Source organism: Peromyscus maniculatus, chromosome 6 (genome assembly GCF_049852395.1).
Source record: "Peromyscus maniculatus bairdii isolate BWxNUB_F1_BW_parent chromosome 6, HU_Pman_BW_mat_3.1, whole genome shotgun sequence".
In the NCBI taxonomy this organism is placed as follows: Eukaryota; Metazoa; Chordata; class Mammalia; order Rodentia; family Cricetidae; genus Peromyscus; species Peromyscus maniculatus.
In genome coordinates, this window is record NC_134857.1 from 14,434,649 (window position 1) to 14,453,917 (window position 19,269).

The 19,269-nt window shown below is 38.8% G+C and overlaps 1 protein-coding gene across 11 annotated transcripts in view; it reads left to right on the forward strand.

The window, feature by feature from the left end:
• Window positions 1-19,269, forward strand: part of Nlgn1 (neuroligin 1) — an 891,533-nt gene that overhangs the window by 175,959 nt on the left and 696,305 nt on the right. For 2 of the 11 annotated variants that reach the window (XM_006971182.4, XM_006971181.4), the window contains exon 1: window positions 2,533-3,197. The exons of the other annotated variants lie outside the window; for them this stretch is intronic. The gene's annotated coding sequence lies outside the window, so the exon portion shown is untranslated. Of the gene's footprint in view, window positions 1-2,532; window positions 3,198-19,269 lie in introns of those variants that run through there. 11 annotated transcript variants of the gene reach the window in all.

Genomic DNA, 19,269 nt, shown 5'->3' on the forward strand with positions numbered 1-19,269 from the left:
GAGTGCCCTTTTCAGATGCTTATTGGACAGTGAGACTTCTCTCTAGTCAAGTGATTCTTCATCTTCATACTCTATTTTGACTTGTCATATTGTTTAAAATACATTTATGAGAAATATAGAAGTACTTTCTGTTTTTTTTTAAAGTTTTTGTCCTTTACCCTACCTCAAATACAAACTCAGGTATGATAAGAAATTAAAATCTAATCTTTTCTTTTTCATATCATGATGTAGCATCTGAACAGTTCATATGTCTTCAGTGCTTTCTAATGCCACCTGGGATTTGTCTCGTTCCCAAAATGCATGCAAAGATCTCTGGGAGTTCTTTTCTATTCCTCTAAACTAGATTCTGTGACTGAACCTTAACTACCATTCTGGATTAAGAGTTAATAGTTCCGGCGGGGCGGTGTTGGCACACACCTTTAATCCCAGCACTTGGGAGGCAGAGGCAGGTGTATCTCTGTGAGTTTGAGGCCAGCCTGGTCTACAGAGCGAGATCCAGGACAGGCACCAAAACTACACAGAGAGACCCTGTCTCGAAAAACCAAAACAAAACAACAAAAAAAGTCTACTATTTTTGCCGGGCGGTGGTGGCACACACCTTTAATCCCAGCACTCGGGAGGCAGAGGCAGGCGGGTCTCTGTGAGTTTGAGGCCAGCCTGGGCTACCAGGTGAGTTCCAGGAAAGGCGCAAAGCTACACAGAGAAACCCTGTCTCGAAAAACAAAAGAACAAAAAAAACAAACAAACAAAAAAGAGTTAATAGTTCACATTGACACTCCATGAATGTTGAGCTGGGGTTTTTATTTTTACTTTTTTTTTTTGACAATTTTTTTTTTTTTACCTTTTGCCTTTGCATACATAGTTCAGAATTAACTCTTCAGGATCCATGAAAAACTGTAGCTATATTGTAATAATTATTATACTTGTATTACAAATTAATTTACAGTATTGAATCTTCCATTTAGGACCATGTGCATTTGTTGATACATTTTGAATTTTAATAGATATATTAACCATTGGCAAAAAGTTACTGCTCAAAGTCACATAGCCAATTAGCAGCAAAGCCAGAGGTAGAAGGAGTGTCTCCTGACTCTTTAACAGTTCACACACTTAAAGGCTTAATTATTTAGTCGGTTAAGAACAATTTTCCAGTTTTTGCAGCTATAGAACCATCAGCATGAAAGAGAATCCAACTTCTGTATTTTACCAGACCCTTGATAATCAAAGTGTTCTCAGAGGGCTTGTTAAAACTGGAGAGTCTCGGCCCTAAAGTGCTGGAATCTTCATTTTAAAAAGATTGCTGGCTTATTGGTAGACACTGTTTGTGAGACTATGTGGAATACTGCTTAGCAAAACAGGCCTGAATTTCACTGCATTGATCCTTTGCTTTGAAACCTGTCAGAACCCCCAGTACTGATGCAGAGGCCACTGAACTCTGGAGGTTTCAAGGAAGCAACATGGAGACCTGAGTCGTGATGGTTAGGCATTGCCCTTTCACTGGAGACTCCGAGGGCTGGAACCTGCGTTTCTGAACAGACATCAAAAGTCCACACTGAGGGGGTGGAGAAATAATTCCACAACTGAGCGTGTTTACTGCTTTTTACAAAGAACTCAAGTTCAGTTTTCAGTAGCCATGCTGGATGGCTCACAACAGCCTACTCTATGGGTTACAACTCCTGCCCTCTGTGGGCACTTACACACACATGTGGCATACACATAAGCACACATATGTATATATGACTAAAATAATAAAAACTCATCTAAAAATATTTCAAAATGAGAGCTGGCAAGATAGCTTAGTGGGTAAAAGTGCCTGACACCAAACCTGAAGACCCGATTGAAATCCCCCAGGTCCACACGCTAGAGAGAACTAACTCCTCAAAGTTGTACTCCGACTTTCACACATATGCTTGGGTATGTGCGCTTGGATGTTCAGGTTTACACATACATACGTAGAGGTAAATAAATAAACAGATGTAATTGAAGATTGTTTAAAAATTCAAAATGATAAAAATCATCTAAATAATATCCTTTATCATACATATTTAAAAGAAACAAAATGTTAAGCAGTTTTCTGAAAACAACGAATTTCAAGAAGACTAGGACCCTAGGACCGTGTGTGTGTGTGTGTGTGTGTGTGTGTGTGTGTGTGTGTGTGTACACTAACTACTAACTACCGGTATTTAGAAAACAAACACATTTCTTTGATATCACAGTATTTCTCCAAATTGGCATGTTAGCTACTAAATGTTATCAGGAAGAATGTAAATACTGGAGTCAGAAACACGGATCTTCAGCTTTCCAGTGCAAGCCAAAGGCCACCCTACATGTCTAGGCATTTTTTTCTACTAGTATTAATCGGGTTCACCCCTCTGGCTACTATAACAGCAAGTTATCCCCAGAAGCCAGGGGAGCAGGGTGGGGGGTGGGGGTGGAAAAGGTGAAGCGATGGAGGAAAAAAGTGAAATCCCTGCAATATCGCCTGGAGCCACTAGGGGTACCTTTGTTCCATTTTTCATTCTGCACTGATTTGGAGTAGAAACCTGTATTAGGGAAAACCAGGGTCCTCGGCATTTTTTGCGAGCAGTGCACCCAGAATCCAAAAAGATTTTTATAAAAAAAAAAAAAAAGAGGAAAGAAAGAAAGAAAGAAACCACAGCTCTTGGTAACCCGGGTAAGGCTACGGAATCGTTCTACTGGACACCAGCACTGGGAATTCATTTTTGAGGTCAATTTCCAATCGAGATAAATCTATTGGATTAGTAGGATTATCTGATCGCAGCTCAAAGAAGTAACGTTGTTTGGTCGTTTGTATTTTCTTGCCTGATGGTCGGAATTACACGGATGCGGCTTTGGTTCTCCAGGATTCTAGATTCTGGCAGCATCTGGAGAGAAAAAAAGCATCAATCCACACGTTTAGGAAGTGTCCGTGGGTGAATAAAGAGGGAGGGGGAGGTGGAACTGGGGTTGCGGCTGCTTAAAGAAAAAAAATAAATAAATAAGGGAAGCGTCTTGAATTCTGAAACAAGAATTACCCAGTTCCTGAGGTTGAAAAGAAAGCATCTACCAGCTGGTAAATACTTGGACCATTTCGGCTTGAATTTGAAGGCGAAGTGTGGTTAAAACTGTCTCCTTGAATAATTGAAAGGACTGGGGGAAGATGAGGGGGCTCCCTCCGTGGACGTGTCTTGCCGAGGGTAAGTTTGTGGCTCTTTCCTTGGGAAAGGGTTACGGGTCTGGGTACCAGGGTCTGGGTAACACTGAGCGGGAGGGGTTGCGGACTCTGTGCCGGAGAAATGGGGCGAGCAGGCTGGCAGCCCACCTCGCGCACCTCCCTGGCATCGCGACCGCTCCGCCCGCACCGAGCTTCAAAACCCGGGTTTTGTGGCGTCAGTAAGGAAGCCAAGCAGCCTCCTGCCCCTCAACTTTGCTTTGGGGGGAAAAATCTCTCAGCTGTGAGATTCCCTCTTGGACCGGTGATTTTTCTCCTAGGGATACTTTAAGGAGAGGAGGCAGCCAGTGCTTTAGAAAATCCTGCTCCGGGGTGGGGGAGAGCTCGGGTCCACGTCGCGCTGCCTCGGCCCAGTTTCCTCCGCTGTCTAAGCTTCCTGAGGAATTTCGCTGGGGATGCGGTCAGCGGGAGGGTGGTCTTATTCACAAGCTCCGATATTCCCTCCCTCTGTTTCTCTGTGCCCTTCCCCACTTCCCCCTTCTCTCAGGCACTAAAGGGTTACAGTTACTGCATCTGATCCAGGAGAAAGAAGTGGGATTCTGCCACACAGGTTATCTCGTGACTTCCTTGTAGGACTTTGCATAATACAGTCAGACTTAACTTTCTTGAGTTAGATGGGCCTCTTTGCAGCGTTTCAGCCCTGGGCCCAGCCGAGCGAAAGCACCAGGCAGCCAGCTGCATTTGTGATTCCAGCCTGCCTTGCCCTGCTCCTGACTCTGGGATTTTCCTTCCCAGTGAGCTGTGAGCGCTTGTGTTTCTAGAGATTTTCTTGTAGCTGAATTTAGGTTAAAACATTTTTTTTTTCAGTTAAAGAAATTTTGTAGCTCTCAAGAAAAACAACAACAACAAAAAACCTCTGTGCTCTCAGAAGGAAATCAATTTCGCCAGAGGTAATTAAAATTAATCTTTCAAATGTGTAAATATTAGTTGACTTAGGAAAGTAAAAGTTGCTTTGGAATCCGGAAAAGGACATTATTCTCGCCCAAATTTGAGGTCCACATAGCTCCAGCAAATTATATTTAGATAATAATATGTACTTTGCAAGTATTTATGAATGTACAGAAGTCTCTATAGGCGGCTTAGAAAGACGAAACCCCCTCACATCCCGGCACACTTCAGTGTCTTTCAGTTGGCCTTTTTCTATTTAAGGCCAATGCATTTGCTTTCATGAAGCACTCAAATGCTCTGAAATAACATGAAGATAGGTAATCGTCAGGAAAAAATGCTGCATCTGGTGTATTTTAGTCTCCCAAAGAAAGCATTATTTCCCCAGGATTTGTGTTGCTAGAGGGTGAAATGTGTGCAGATACTGCCATCGTTTTAACATTAAAGACTCCTTCAAGTCTGGACTCACCAGAGACCACGCCTCAGTGTCATCTGAACTCATCTCCTCCAGTATTTGTTTGACAAACTCCAAGTGCTCCATGTGCTCTGGCTACGGAAAGAGGAGTCTTCCGAACTTCCCTCCTCGATTTGTCTGTTTTTAAACTGAATTCTGAAGCTAGCATTTGAAATTTGTATTTTTAAGATTCAATTGCCAAGTTGAAAACTTTATGTCCCAGGAATTTTAAATTGGAAACTTGGCTGTTTCTTGTTTCTGTGGGCTTTGACTAAACCTTTCTAAAATAATAGATCTACAAGGAAGAGTTTCTACAAGCGCATTCGTTTTCTGCAGATATCTCAGGGGCTGGCTCTGCCTCTTTTTCATGCTTCTCGGTCACGTGGTTTGTGTGCCTTGGAGGGAGAAGAATGGATGTTCTGTGTGTTGGTACATTCTAGCCACTGCACCTAGTCACACAGCCCAGGAATATTTAACATCCGATTTAATCAATACGAATGATATTAATTGATAATACAAATAAATAAAGCACGTTAAGTGGTAGATGGGTTAATATTTCTCTCTTGAGGCTAACTCAAAAAGACTACAATTATTGACATAAAATAGATTAAAAATTTGAAATATAAAATGGGAGTCCTTTGAAGAATTAATTTGCATATTCTGAAACCAATGAACTAATGATTGAGTGGCTCAGACTGCCAATGAGGGTGAGGGTGAGTTAGCTAACAGACCTCTACAGTAGCTGGAGAATCTTTTCCTGTGAAGAGTAGCTGATATTTTCTAAGGCTTCATTATGCTCTTTGGGTGGTGGGAAAGAGAAGGTGCCAACTGTGACCTTCTTTTTGTATCATGTGCTTGCGGGGTTGGTAGTGTTTCCACAGTAAGTCTTATAAACCTGTGAAGAGTACATCCGTGTTGGACAACCAATAGCAAAGGAAGGAGCCTATAGAGAACCACCCACCACACTTCAGAATTCACAGCCACAACCAGTTAATGAGCATAAGCTCAGAGTAGTTTGACAAGTAGGGTGGTGAGTCACTGCAGGCTTTGGTTTGTCCATTAACTACACGTTGCCCTAGCTTCCCCAGCACACATGTGTGTTCAAAGGAACACAGCATCTTTGATTGGTTCCTTTTACTTTATATCAGAATGACACAAGATTTGCAATTTGGACTAAAAGGTTAGAAGTTCACAATTCGTGCTAAAAATTGCAAATATGATTCTTAATGTAAGGGGCAAGACATAGTATTGGATTCTCCAAAGCTACTGGTGTGAGCATGGATATTGCATTCCTCTGGGGATTTCTATCTTCTTCCACGTTGTCTAACTAGCCTAAAATACAGAAATTACTGATGTATTGGCTGCAGCTTCCATGATTTTGAGATGATTAACCATATTTACTTCAGTGTTATTGCTCCCCCCCTTCTTAAAGGAAAGTCTACCAGCTTTTAAGTGGAAGCTCAATGAAAGAGGAAATCTTACTTTTCTGCATTATTGAAATGTAGCATATATTATCTGTAGTACAAAACTTATATCTCTTTTGCTTTATGGGACGTGCAATAAAAAGCCTACCTTTACGTGAATTTGAAATTTCAATGTTTAATCTTTAACATTTGCAAAGCCCAGAAAAATAAAGATGGAATTAATGAACACCTTAATGAACCTAGAATATAGTTTTATACTTTACTTCTTAGAAGGTAATTTGTAAGAGCTTGGCATAACTAGTACTTGATGGCCATGAGATAGCAGCATTCCCTGCTCTCTCCAAGAAGGGTTCTTTCATAGCAACATGTTGTTTTAGGTGTTCTTGTTCTGATGGGGACAAACCATGTTGACTAGTGTCAGCTATTATATTGCTATAAAAGAATGTGGGATATTTTACTATCCTCTACAAAAAGAAAAAAGAGGGAGAGAGTGAGGAAGGGAGGAAGGAAGGGACAGAAGGAAGGAAGGGAGGAAGGAAGGAAGGAAGGAAGGAAGGAAGGAAGGAAGGAAGGAAGGAAGGAAAGGAGAAAAGAAGAGAAAGATAAAGAAAAATCCATGTTCCCTTTTAGTAGCATATCTGTTGGAAGGGAAAAAAAAGACTGCCAAGTCAAAGCTTAACTAAAGTCAGAGAAAACTAGTAAATCACTCCAGGCATTTGAAATTATTAGACATTAAACTTTGGGGGGTTTTATATGAATTCTTTTTATAGCAGTCAATATAATCTCTTCTGTGCCTATTTCCATTGCATGTAAGAGAGAAATTCTCCTCAATGGAAGGGCACTTTACAGCTGCCATTACCACAGGGTTTATAGATCAGGGATGTGTCAGCATGTGAGATTCATCAGTAATGCCTCCTTTGTGTGAAACCTTATGGGCCTTGCAGGCACTCTCTCATCCTGACACTCAGGAAACGTTCAAGTCCCTGTATTTATTATTTAATTTTCTTCCTATATATGAAGCACTTCAATATATGAATGTGGAGCCAAATATGACAGGCAAGTGTGAATGGGTATAATGAGTTTTAATAATACACATATTAGGAACTGCTAAAGGAAGTTTAATTAAGAAAAGCAAGTTAAGCATGAAGTTTGTTTTGGAACAAAAGCAAGTGAAGTTAGTGTTACAGTTGTAAAATAAAAAACCACATGATATATCACAGCAAATAAAGTTTCAGGCTGAGACTAGACCACCCAAATGGAGTTGGCATGATAGGACATAGCTTTGAGACCTGAAGGTTTTATGGAACTTGTTAAATATATACTGTTTTTTTTTTTAAAAAAATCTTTACTTTTCCTTGATTTGTATGGCAACATTAACATTTCAAATACATATCAGCCAAACTATTTGTATATAACCCTTATTCATTTTTTGTATGCATTGATTTTTAAGTTTATACATTTAAATATATTTAAAACATAAAATTTTAATATATATATATATATATATATATATATATATATATATATATATATATTATCACATTTGTTTCCCTTCCCAAACTCCTCCCAAATCAAGCACATCCAGGACAGGTCCCATGCTGAGGAGAATTTGGGCTACATAAACAGACTCTGGATTCTGTTTTTTCTTTGTGCTTTTTTTAATTTGTTGTGTTTTAATTTGGTACGAATTCCTTTCTGAAAGTCCACACAACGAGGTTTTCTAGACTACACTTCCCTAATTATGAAAATACCAACAACTAGATTCTGCCGACTCGTGGCTTCCTTTTGAGGGTGCTGTAGATGCTGCCCACAAAACCTGCATGCCTATCAATTTATCTGTTCTCATAACGCTTAGTCTCACATGGTTTAAACAAATAGGTTCATTATATGTTTATTTATATTTTAACTGTCTATTTAGACTTATTTGGTGGTGATAGTAGATGGACGGGCAGGTGACAAAAGCTGTAGAGTATGTAGAATATTGGGCCACTATTTCTTTAAATACGGGATTCTTACATTTGCTCTTTTCTAAAGAACAGATACACTCTAGAAGTAAAAAAGTCAGTTGATGTATCTCATTATCTACTTTGGAAAACACTCAATTGCTACAATGATTCCCCTTTCATATAGATTTCCACCATCTGCTATATAGAACACTAGCAATCCCATTTTGGTTTTTCTATGCACTTAATGTGTTTCTAGGTTTTCAGGAAAAATATTAAACATACAACTTAAAGATAAATTACATTTTCTTTTACAAGATTATAGCTAATTATTTCATACTGGCCTATGGAACATTCACTATGCTTGCAAATTCAACAAGGTCAAGTCTGGAATCAGGGAATATCAACTTAAAAGTCAAGTTGTGATCACCACTAGTCTAAGGTTTCCCTGTAAGAAAACTAACCATCCTCGGAGAGTACTGAGCAATAAACACCATTTCCTGCTGTAGCATTGACCAATAGCTTGACACGCTTTCTGCACCTGAAAGCCATTCCTAAGCCACTCAATAGTTAACCTAAAAGGCATACAGGTTCACTTCAGCAGCCATTATGTTTCAAGTCAGTGCATCTGTCATTTTTGATTTAAATCTGTATTATGTAGCTGTCCAAAACTTTACACACAAGTGACAATGTTATCTATCCTTTTCTTATGGGTAAAAACATCACCAGTTTCACGACTTCTTCAACTGTGCCAACTGTACTAATGCACATTTTCTAAGGATGCCAAAGTTCTCTACAATTTAGAGCTGTAGTCTTTAATAGTAACATCTGGGCTGAAACTCCTTTACATATTCAAGTGACCCCATAATATCAGTGTCCACAACCTTCACAATGGCAAGGCTCTGGGCTTCTCCCCAGCATGCAGAGCTGTCAACTAACTATAAATAATTTTAAAAATAAAAATATGTACCTTTTAAAATAATATATATATATATATATATATATATATATATATATATATGATATATTGTGATTTCCTTTCCCAGCTTATTTTGTACATTGTTTGTCAACCCTTTTCCCTCCTAGAGGGCAATAAGACCACTGGAATGGACTACTAAGATTACTGAATTTAGCTCAACATTATTTTAGCCACCATAGATTTCCATTGGTAAGCCATTTTACTCATTAGCTTGTCTCATTTCGCTTTTTGTTAGTTAATTGATAGTCTATAAAAATGTTATTTTAAATTTTATTTTAGAGCAGGCCAGGGAGTTCTTTAATGACATTGGTTTAGTTAATGTTTTTAGTGATAAATTATTTCTAATTATGAGTAACTAAGAGGTAGTATTAAAATATATTAATTTTGCTGCTTTCACAATTACATACATGAACACAATGTATTCTGATTAGTCTCTCCCCTCACACATTTCCCTCTTACCTCTATCAATAACCTTCATTCCTACCAGCCCCTTTCTCAGACTTGTATTGAGTTTAAACGAGGCCATCTGTTTGACCATTGGATTGGTAGCATCCGTTGGAGCCTGGTGGATTCATTGGTGGGTACCACTGGAGACAATTATTTTCCTCCCCAAGAATTGATCAGTATAGCCAGTACTTTAACAGTGAGGGACATACTCTGCTGAACTGATCCTTAGTTCTTTTTTTAAACATGAAATCATACTTGAAGTTACAGAAAACTTAAAGTAATGTTCTATATATCCTCCCAAAGGGGATTATTTTAAAATCCTAAATCTTAATAAAAAGTAAAACCTAAATAAAATTTTTAATGATAATAATATCTAACTTGTTTTATTTTAAGAATTAATTAAGAATTGCAAATGAAACAGAATAATTTCCTTTCTTATAACTTATTAAAAGGTACATTAAAATTCTTTATGTCTATGAGTATATTAAATTGTTATTTATATTTTATTTATTAGTGTGCTATACAAATGGCGCATGAGCAGAATGCTGTTTTGAATCTTGTGATTGTGAGGCATTCTAAGGGTTTTGTAATAGTAAAGAAAACATGTATGTCTGTGAAAAAGATTGTTAGTATAATATTTCTGTCATGTGAGTCACCACTTGAGCTCTGCACAAGGCCAGGGGTTGCAGGAAGCCATTGTTGGTGTTGGGTGTCTTGTGTAAAAGAAGTTTGTGGTCTCAGTCCAACTGCACAGACAGTTGATCCTTCAACAATAGTACTATAGTGTTTGCCAACTCCAGCAGAAGATGGGGACTGAATGGGCACAGAAGCTTAGCTCCACTCTCTGCTAATCATCCTCTGAGGGTCAAGATCGACACACCTGGCACAGAGCCACACCAGCAACTTCACATCACATCTCCTCTGCCAAAGTGGGAGCCATTATCTGGCAACAAGGGATTTTTTTTAAAGGAATGTTAATTAAACAGGGCACCAGGAAGGGTGATTTTTCATTCTTCCCAGGCACTGGCCACTCACTAGAAACAGAAATAAGCTTAAACAGAGGACGGGAAATGCCATGGTGCTTTACTGGTGCTAGCTTCTCTATAAGGTACGGGCAAGTCTAATTAAGTTGCTTCTACAAGCAATGACTTGTGACCTATAGGTGGCCATTCAGACAAAAGCATCAATTTAATATCATAGGAAGCAATCAGCTCTACCTGGCTGTCTCCTCTGAGCTCCTGAGTGGTTATTCATTTTCTTCTGAGAGATCACAGGGTCACCCATTGGTCTGAAAAACATGTCCTGCAGTGTTTTACATATGCATCAGATCTGTTCCCCCTGACTTTTTAAGAACCTTCTGTCTCAACCATGCTTGCCCCTTCACCCCATTCACCTTCCTCTTCATTTCGAAGTCAGGATCCCTAAATAGATTCTAGACTTAAAATGAATATTTGAGATGTTACCTCATAGTATGCTCAAAATAAACAGAAAGTAAAACTTATTTTAAACAGTTAATGATAAGTGTCTTTCCCCATCTCTCAAGACAAAAATGAACAGAGGGGTATGATGCTCTCCAGCATTAGCCAACAGTACAAAGGTGTTCATTCTGGAAGTGTCCAGATGTACAATAAAAAATAAAAACATGTTGCTTCCATCTCCTTCATGTTGTCAGAAAAGCTGCTTTGGCTTCCCAAATCCCCATCTTGCTGAACAGTAATTCATCATCTTCATAGCAATCAACATGCTCTTCTGCTGAATAAGAAGGCATTTTCACTGAACTTTAACATATTTCTGTCTAGTCTGTTTTATCCCCCTTTACATGAATATCTATAAGGTAAAGCCTTTCAAGTGTCAGGTATCCCAAACTCACAAACAAAGGAGGAAGGTGTTAAATGATGGAAAATAGTAGAATGAGTCAAGAGATACTTCACTCAAGAAATAGTTTCTGAAGTCCTCCAGTACCATATCTGGTTATTTTAAATCAGAAATGTGAAAGATGTGGCCTCTATTCTCAAAGAGTAAGGCCAGTCTTACCATCATGCTGTTTTTGTGGTTATATTCTTATTTTATTCAACATAAGAATTTTTAAATTATTTCTTTAATGTGTTGAGACTATAATATAATTATATTATTCACCCCTCCCCTTTCCACCCTCAAAACCCTCCTTACTCATTCAAATTCATGGTCTCTTTCTAACTTGATATATACGTGTATCTATATGCACACACATATGTATTGAGATAATACTTTAACCCCAAGACTGCCTACATGTTTTTAGATTGTTAACTTCCTTCTTTGCAGTGTGAATGCACCCTTTTATCCTCCCTCTGGTCCCATTGGGAAGCCTCGGTCTCCATGGCATTTGCAGGCCCAGTTGAGTCTGTCTGACGCATTGGACCCCTTTACCTTAAACTGCCACTTCCTAGTCATCCTTCAGAATTCAGGTCCCTGCTCCTACTCCAGACTCTCAACTATCTCCTGACCATTGATGACTAATAGTCTGAGTAACTGGTGTGCACAATGCTTTGCCTTCCCAGTTACACTCCAGCTTCCAGGAGAAGCCTGACATTCCTGAGTTTCTTTGCTCTGCACTTGGTGTTCACTAAATGTAAAGTTGGAGACAGAAACTGAGGAGACCAATTTCTATGATAAAATGTACAATAGGATTAGTTCCAGGAGGGTGGTAAATACTTTGACAATTGAGAAGAGGAATTCTTTTTATGACTGGAAAGATCAAGGAAGAGAGAACTGACCTGCTGGCCAGGCCTTCAGGCCTACTAGCCAGGGCTTCTCCAAGCAGACACTGATAGAGAGAGAATTATCTGGGGAAGATCTTCGTGGACAAGCTGAACCCAAGCCCCTGGGCATTCCTTGCACTGTGAGATGCTTCCTTCATACCACATGTTCATAGAAGGTTTTGCTGCCTGATATACACTTGCTGTGTACTTAGGCCAAATTTGTTGTCAGTCTTTAATTAATCTTGTTGGTTGTTTCTCAGGATGTTGTCAACTTTTGTTTTCCTTTTCTCAACATCTGATTTTCTCCATTGTTTTCTTATCACTGGAGAGGGACATGGAGCCCAGGAGGCAAGGGAAGAAATAAAACCACTTCTGCAGAGAAAAGGAGAGGGACTGTAACTCTACAAAAATTAATGGGGCCTGCCAGCTTCCTCCTCCTCCTCCCAGGAGGGAGCTCCAGTGGCACAGAGAGGGAAGTTGTGCTGTCACTCTGTTAGCCTTCACAACAGTGTTCTGCTGAGTCTCCAGCTTACTATGCTCTTGTCTTAGTGAAGAATGTCCGAGGGGCTTTGTGCTTCTGACTTGTATTTAACAATCTCTTACATGTCTTTCAGCCATTTCAGTTTCCTCTGTTGAGAATTCTCTGTTTAGTTCTATAGCCCATTTCTTAATTGGACTGTTGGTCATTTTGATGTCTAATTCCTTGAGTTCCTTATGTATTCTGGATATCAGTCCTCTGTCAGATGTGGGGTTGGTGAAGATCTTTTCCCATTCTGTAGGCTGTCGCTTTGCCTTGTTGACCGTATCCTTTGCTCTACAAAAGCTTCTGGATCAGGCCCTCTGAATAGGTGAGACAGTTGATTGGCTTGATCTGTTTGGGAGGCATCTAGGCAGTGGTACCAGGTCCTGGGCTCGCTGCATGAGATAGCTGTTTGAAACCCGGGACTTGTACAGGGATGCTTGGCTCAATCTGAGAGGAGGGGACTGGACCTGCCTGGACTGAGTCTATCAGGCCGATCTCAGTCCTCGAGGGTGGCCTTGATGTGGAGGTGGTGGGAATGGGGGAGGGCTGGGGGGAAGGGGAGGGGGGAAGGAAGGGGGGGAACAAGGGAATCTGTGGCTGTTATGTAGAACTGAATGGTATTGTAAAATAAATAAATGAATAAATAAAAAACCAATCTCTTAGGAGGGATGGTAATGATCTCTACTTCATGGCAATGTAGCAGATTGAGTTCCACGTTTAGTGGTGGAGAAGGTACTTGTTTCTATATCAGTGCCCTCCCATCAACTCAAGATCTCAAGTAGAACAGAATGTCCTAAGACTCACTATGTACTCAGGAGTGACTTTGAACTCTTGAAGCTCCAACTTCCATCTCCCAAAGTTGGGATTCTAGGCTTGCACCCCCCATTCCACATCTGTTTAATACCTGCATCTTCAGATAGCCACATCATCAGCCCAGCATCTCTTGAACTTGTATGTAATCAGTGAGAGTTTGATGTTCACATCTCAGAATATACATTTTTTAAACTATGGCTCTAATGCACTCATAATTTTCCTCTTTAAATCTTTCTGGTACCATCTCCTTCCACACTCTGATGTAGGTAATTTCAACTCCAGAATTACCTTTCTTGTCAGCGTTGCTCCTTATAATTCTAGCGTTCTTCATTTTCTTGGCCCCTGCCCCCACTTATCACCTCCTTTCTGCCACCAGCTATAAATTGCTTCTGGATAAGGTTCCAGTACCACACTGTTTGTAGCCGCTCAAGATTATGCCTATTAATTAACCCCAGCATGCCAATCCTGGCTTTTTTTATCTCCCTCCTGTTGGTATCTCATGTGCTCCACACTCCTCAAATACTCGGCCCCAGTGAGCATATGGCTGCAGTGAATTGGTCTCACTAGAGTGCACAGATGAGCACTCTGCATCAAACCCATTTAGATATATGTTTGGAGTTGGGCAGTTCTGTGCTTGTACCTTCAATCTGTCTCTTCTTGCATTTGTGGTCTTGCACATAATATCTAGCCAAGTAAAGCCTCATTTTTACTCATCTCAAATATGGGTACTTAGTTTATAAGTCTGTTGTGAGGTCTAGATGGTGTGGACACACATGTTTTGAGCAGGATTCAGAAGGTTGTTTAGTGATGAAATGGCATGGACACACATATTTTGAGCATGGTTCAGAAGGTTGTTTGGTGGTCTACCATATTCATGGTCTGTTTTAGTTTTACAGAATTCTGAATGAACCCAGCTGATAGTTCAAACCTAATATGAATGGAAACTTGTTTCTCTTTTCCTCCAACCCATCCATTCAAGGTTGTAGTTCTCAGATCTTTGTGATGGTGCCATTTATACTTTTGGAGGCAAACCCTCAAATATATAAAACAGATACATCTGCTTCCCCATGGATGTGTATACCACTGGAGTGAAACAACAACTGGAATTAAAAAGATAAGTCTGTCTAAACCCAATATTTTTTTTTTTTGTTTTTCGAGACAGGGTTTCTCTGTGTAGCTTTGTGCCTTTCCTGGGACTCACTTGGTAGCCCGGGCTGGCCTCGAACTCACAGAGATCCGCCTGGCTCTGCTTCCCGAGTGCTGGGATTAAAGGCGTGCGCCACCACCGCCCGGCAAAACCCAATATTTTTAAAGGCTTACAAATCTATTACAGCACCACTCATCAATATTTTAAGGCACAAGGATTCTTAGGACATAGTGCACAGCTAATGGAATGGACACAAATTCCTTACAAAGTTATATATCTGATGTTCTCATTTTTTTCTGATTTGTTATGATGTCTGAGAAGTTATTTGTTTAAAGTTTAATGTTGTTATGTAGCTGGAAAAGATCTTGTAGTAAAAGGAAAAGCTGTATTTAATGACCTTGCTCTTTACTTGTGATGTGATTATTATTATTATTATTTCCTTAAATCTATATGTTCCACGTAATAGACTTACCCAGTGGTCCATTTGGCAAAGACCACTATAACTGTTACTCAATAAAAATATGAATAACTTTATTTATCCCATTATATAAGTTCTAATATATTAGCTCACACTGACAATCAACAATAAGTTCAAAGTGACTCTCCTGGCAAATGTTAATACTTCTACCTTCTAAAGGAAAACTCCTTGCTTCATATTGTACTAATCTTATGGAGGTGCTGGGTTTAAATCAAATGTGCTTATTAGTAAAGCCTGCTTTAATTTTCTTCCAGTTTTCTATTTCAAAAGCATTCACTGTCCTTTCATGTGTCATCATCTTGAGGTGGGCTGCAGACACCTTACTTTGGCCAGCCCTGCTCCACAAGCCTGCCAGTTTAATTTTCTGTGAGTAAACTTGATAGTACTCTTCCCTTGATAGGGATTATAATGGCTTTTCATCATTTGTTGATGAAATTTAAATAAAATCTAAACAGTTTAGCTTCTTAATGAAGGGCTTGTGTGATTTAGCTCCAGCATGCCTTGCCAACCACATCCAGCACTCCTTCTCTGAGTTGTGGCCAAACTAGTGTCGCCTCCTAACAGGAGGAATATCTCCCTCTTTCTGCCCCATGTCAGATTTTCTCTGTATATGTGTGTGGGGTGTGTGTGTGTGTGTGTGTGTGTCAAGATCTGAAAGAGAAGATTATCTGCATGAAGTTTATTGGGACATCCCAGCCCCAAAATGAAGTGAGCGAATCCAAAACATTCTTTCTTCTATCAATTCATATGTGGAGATTTGGGGTAAGAATGATCCCTTGGAATTGCAGGTTGACATTCCTGAAAATCTGTTCCCAAGGAGCATGAGCCCCACAGGATCCATGGAGAATTATTATTAATTTCACTAGAGTATATTCCCTACCTTGCACCCTTTCATATTCATTCTTGAGGGTTCCTTCTCAGTTCCCTGGAATCGTGAGCTCCCATTACCCACTGACTAGAGGTAGGCCTGTGTCATCTTTTCTTGCCAAACATCTTTCAGACATTAGCAATGCTTTTAAGTATTTCCTATGGGATGTGCTCACCTGCTAGTTCCTTTAAGTATTTGGCTGATAAAAGGATTCAGCTGTGATCACTGAACACCTTTTATTACAGGCAAAGAACATAGTACACAAAGCAAGAAAAGGAGATGCATTATGCAGATATTCATGCTAGGGTTTCAGTGTTCTTCCACTGTAGGTTCATGTTTGTTAGCTTTGTGGCTTGGCCAAAACCACTGGATCCCATAAAGCCAAAATCTGCTGGTACTGGACTTCACTCGAAGTGATAGGGTCACACAGGCACTTTCCTGCCACATAGCTGAATTTGATCCTTGACTGAAACATTTATTATTAAATTTTATTTAAATCATCATTTATTACCATTATTTACTAAGTATGGTTGACAGATTGTTCTGGCCCCATTCATAGATAAAAATCAATATTTATATTTAGTTAATACAATTGACTTGCATTATTTCTGATCTCCCTGTTTGCGTATTTGCTTTTCAATAAGATTTTTTCAGAAAAACTAAAATCAAAACTCAGAGTGTCATTCTACAGACAAAACAGCAAGGAGTTTGAGCTGGTCTATATGCTTGTTTCTAAGAGGCCAAAGTTCAGCTGTGCATTCCTTTTTCAGCTGATGGATATAGAAGTGGAAGAAGCAGTGAGCATGCTGTGCAGAGCAAGGAGCTCTCCTATGAGACCAGCTGGAAGAGGTTTGAATAGCTACCCTGATACATGTTGGACAGGCCTTAGGCATTTAGCACTTATGAACATTGTTTTTGTTACTTGTGCAGACAGAGATAGAATCAACTAGAATGAGCCATTTCAAGAATTCAAGACTATAATTATAAATTCATGTAATATATGTATATACACCTGTTAGTACACCATTCACAACACACATACACATAGGAGCAATGTGTTTGTCTGTGTTCCCTAAATAAGTGCTAATGGTGACTTTGTAGGTACATAGGTGTTCTGAAAACTTAAGAATCTCCTATGTATGACAGTCTTGGCTGAGGGTCTTCATCAGGCCCACAAAGCTCTAGTGGTAGCCACTTGACAATCCAGCTCAACTGAGATTTACCTATATACAAGGGATTTTTATGTAGGTTTCAGGATAGATATAAACATGCTAAACGTATACATACAAAATTATTGGAAATTCAGCAGAGGAAACTTTGGCTGCATAATAAAACAACTACAGCAAACACTTAAAAAAGCAAGGCAGATAATAAATAGGTACTGATATTTAATAAGATAGAAGTCTATGCAATAATAGAGGTCTGTTCATCCTGGATAACTTTCCACCATCTGTCATGTATTCACTGAGCACATATCAAAAATGATTATATTTACTCACTTATTGTATGCATGTGGAGGTCACAGAACAATTTATGGAAGTCAGTTAAATTTTTCTAATGTGTGCATTCCTGAGATCACACCTAGGTTATCAAGCAACAACAGCCTTTGCCCACTGAGCCATCTCTCTGCCCATCTATCACATAATAACCCGCATCAGAACTTTTATTTTTAATGTGACTCACTTCGTTATAATCTTGCAGGCTACATTGAAGCGATCAGTGGATATTTCTTAACATTCTCTGTAACATTTAGCACATTAGCTTGAACACTATAAGTCCTCAATAGATATTTGTTGAGTGGCTGAAATATTGTATGGATATTGTTAACCTCTAATGTCTCAAAAATTTCTAGTTTGCTTTGAACCTGGGTCACCAAGGAATAATCCATGGGAGAAATCAGCTCTTTTATTGAAAAATGAATGTTACATGTTATATTACCATTTAGGATGCTTTGTTAAATACTATTTATTATTTGTATATTATCTTATAAACATTTCTTCCCCTTCAACTCAGGGGAAGAAATAATATAAGACTTTATGAGCAAAGAGTTCCTAGCAGTGAGTTGCAGAAACTTAGCCTCTCTTGGGCTGACAGACTAATCTACTTGTAACATGGAACTTGTCTGGTCTAAGGGTCATGTTTTGTTTTTAAATTTTAATTGTATATGTTCACTGTATTTGATAATTTGCTATTTCATGACATTTTCATACAGGTATTAAAAATTGATCATATTTTCCTAGATATTTTATCCAATTATATTTCTCTATTTATTTAAAACTGTTCAAAATACAAGGAAAATATAGAGAATTCATAATGAAGACATTTTCCATGTATGTGAGTATTAGCCAACACTATTAGATACTGAGAATTTGTCAAATTTGCTGTAATTAATCATTGTTGGCCTTTCAAAGCCTCACCACAAGTTATCCATCTTAGGTTACAATTAATAAATTTCTGGAATTAATTCCATTACTTCTCCCTCTTATTCAGTGTTGACAACTTACCTGCTACAATACATTTAGATATTTGTTAATAATAAATAACATTGTTTTGCATTTTTAACTTTTTTGAATAATATTTGCTTTTCCCATACATTTTAAATTTAATTTTAAAAATGTAATTTCTGTGTACATTCATATTTCAGATCTTTTATTTTTATGGTTATATAGAATTTCAATTTCTGATTATTTTATGACTCATTTATGTGTCCATTTGTGGGCTTTTGGCCTGTCATTAATTTGAATGATTTCTTATTGTTGATAAGTACATTCATTACTGTCTGTTGCTGTAATAATGTAATAACGTATTATGAACAAAAGCAAGTAATAATTGAAGAGTTTATTTAAGGCCTACACTTTCAAAGGGTCAGTCCATAAGTGCAGAGGACACACAGCAGCAAGAAGACTAAGAGAAGGTAGCATTTCACATCCTCAATAGTAAAAATGAAACAGAGACCTTGAAATAGAAGTGTGGCGAGGCTGTAAACTCCCAAAGCCCACCCCCATTATATGCTTCCTCCAAGTAGGCCATGTCTCCATAACACCCCTGAGACAGCATCGACTGGGAACCAAATGTTTGAAATCAGAGCCTATGAGGGACATTCTCATTCAGTTCACCACAATAAGAAATCAAGTTATTACACACATCTTTATTTCAATCTGAATGTGTCTGTCAGTAAAAGACTTTAAAGATAATCTTCTAGGCACCAAATTGTGTTAGTGTTGCATTAAGAAAAGAAAACTCAATACTTCCTTTTGAATTAATTTTACCAAAACCAAGCCCAAGTCTGGATTCTCCCCCTTTCCCCGCTATGTCTTCCATCTGCCGGTAGTTTGTGG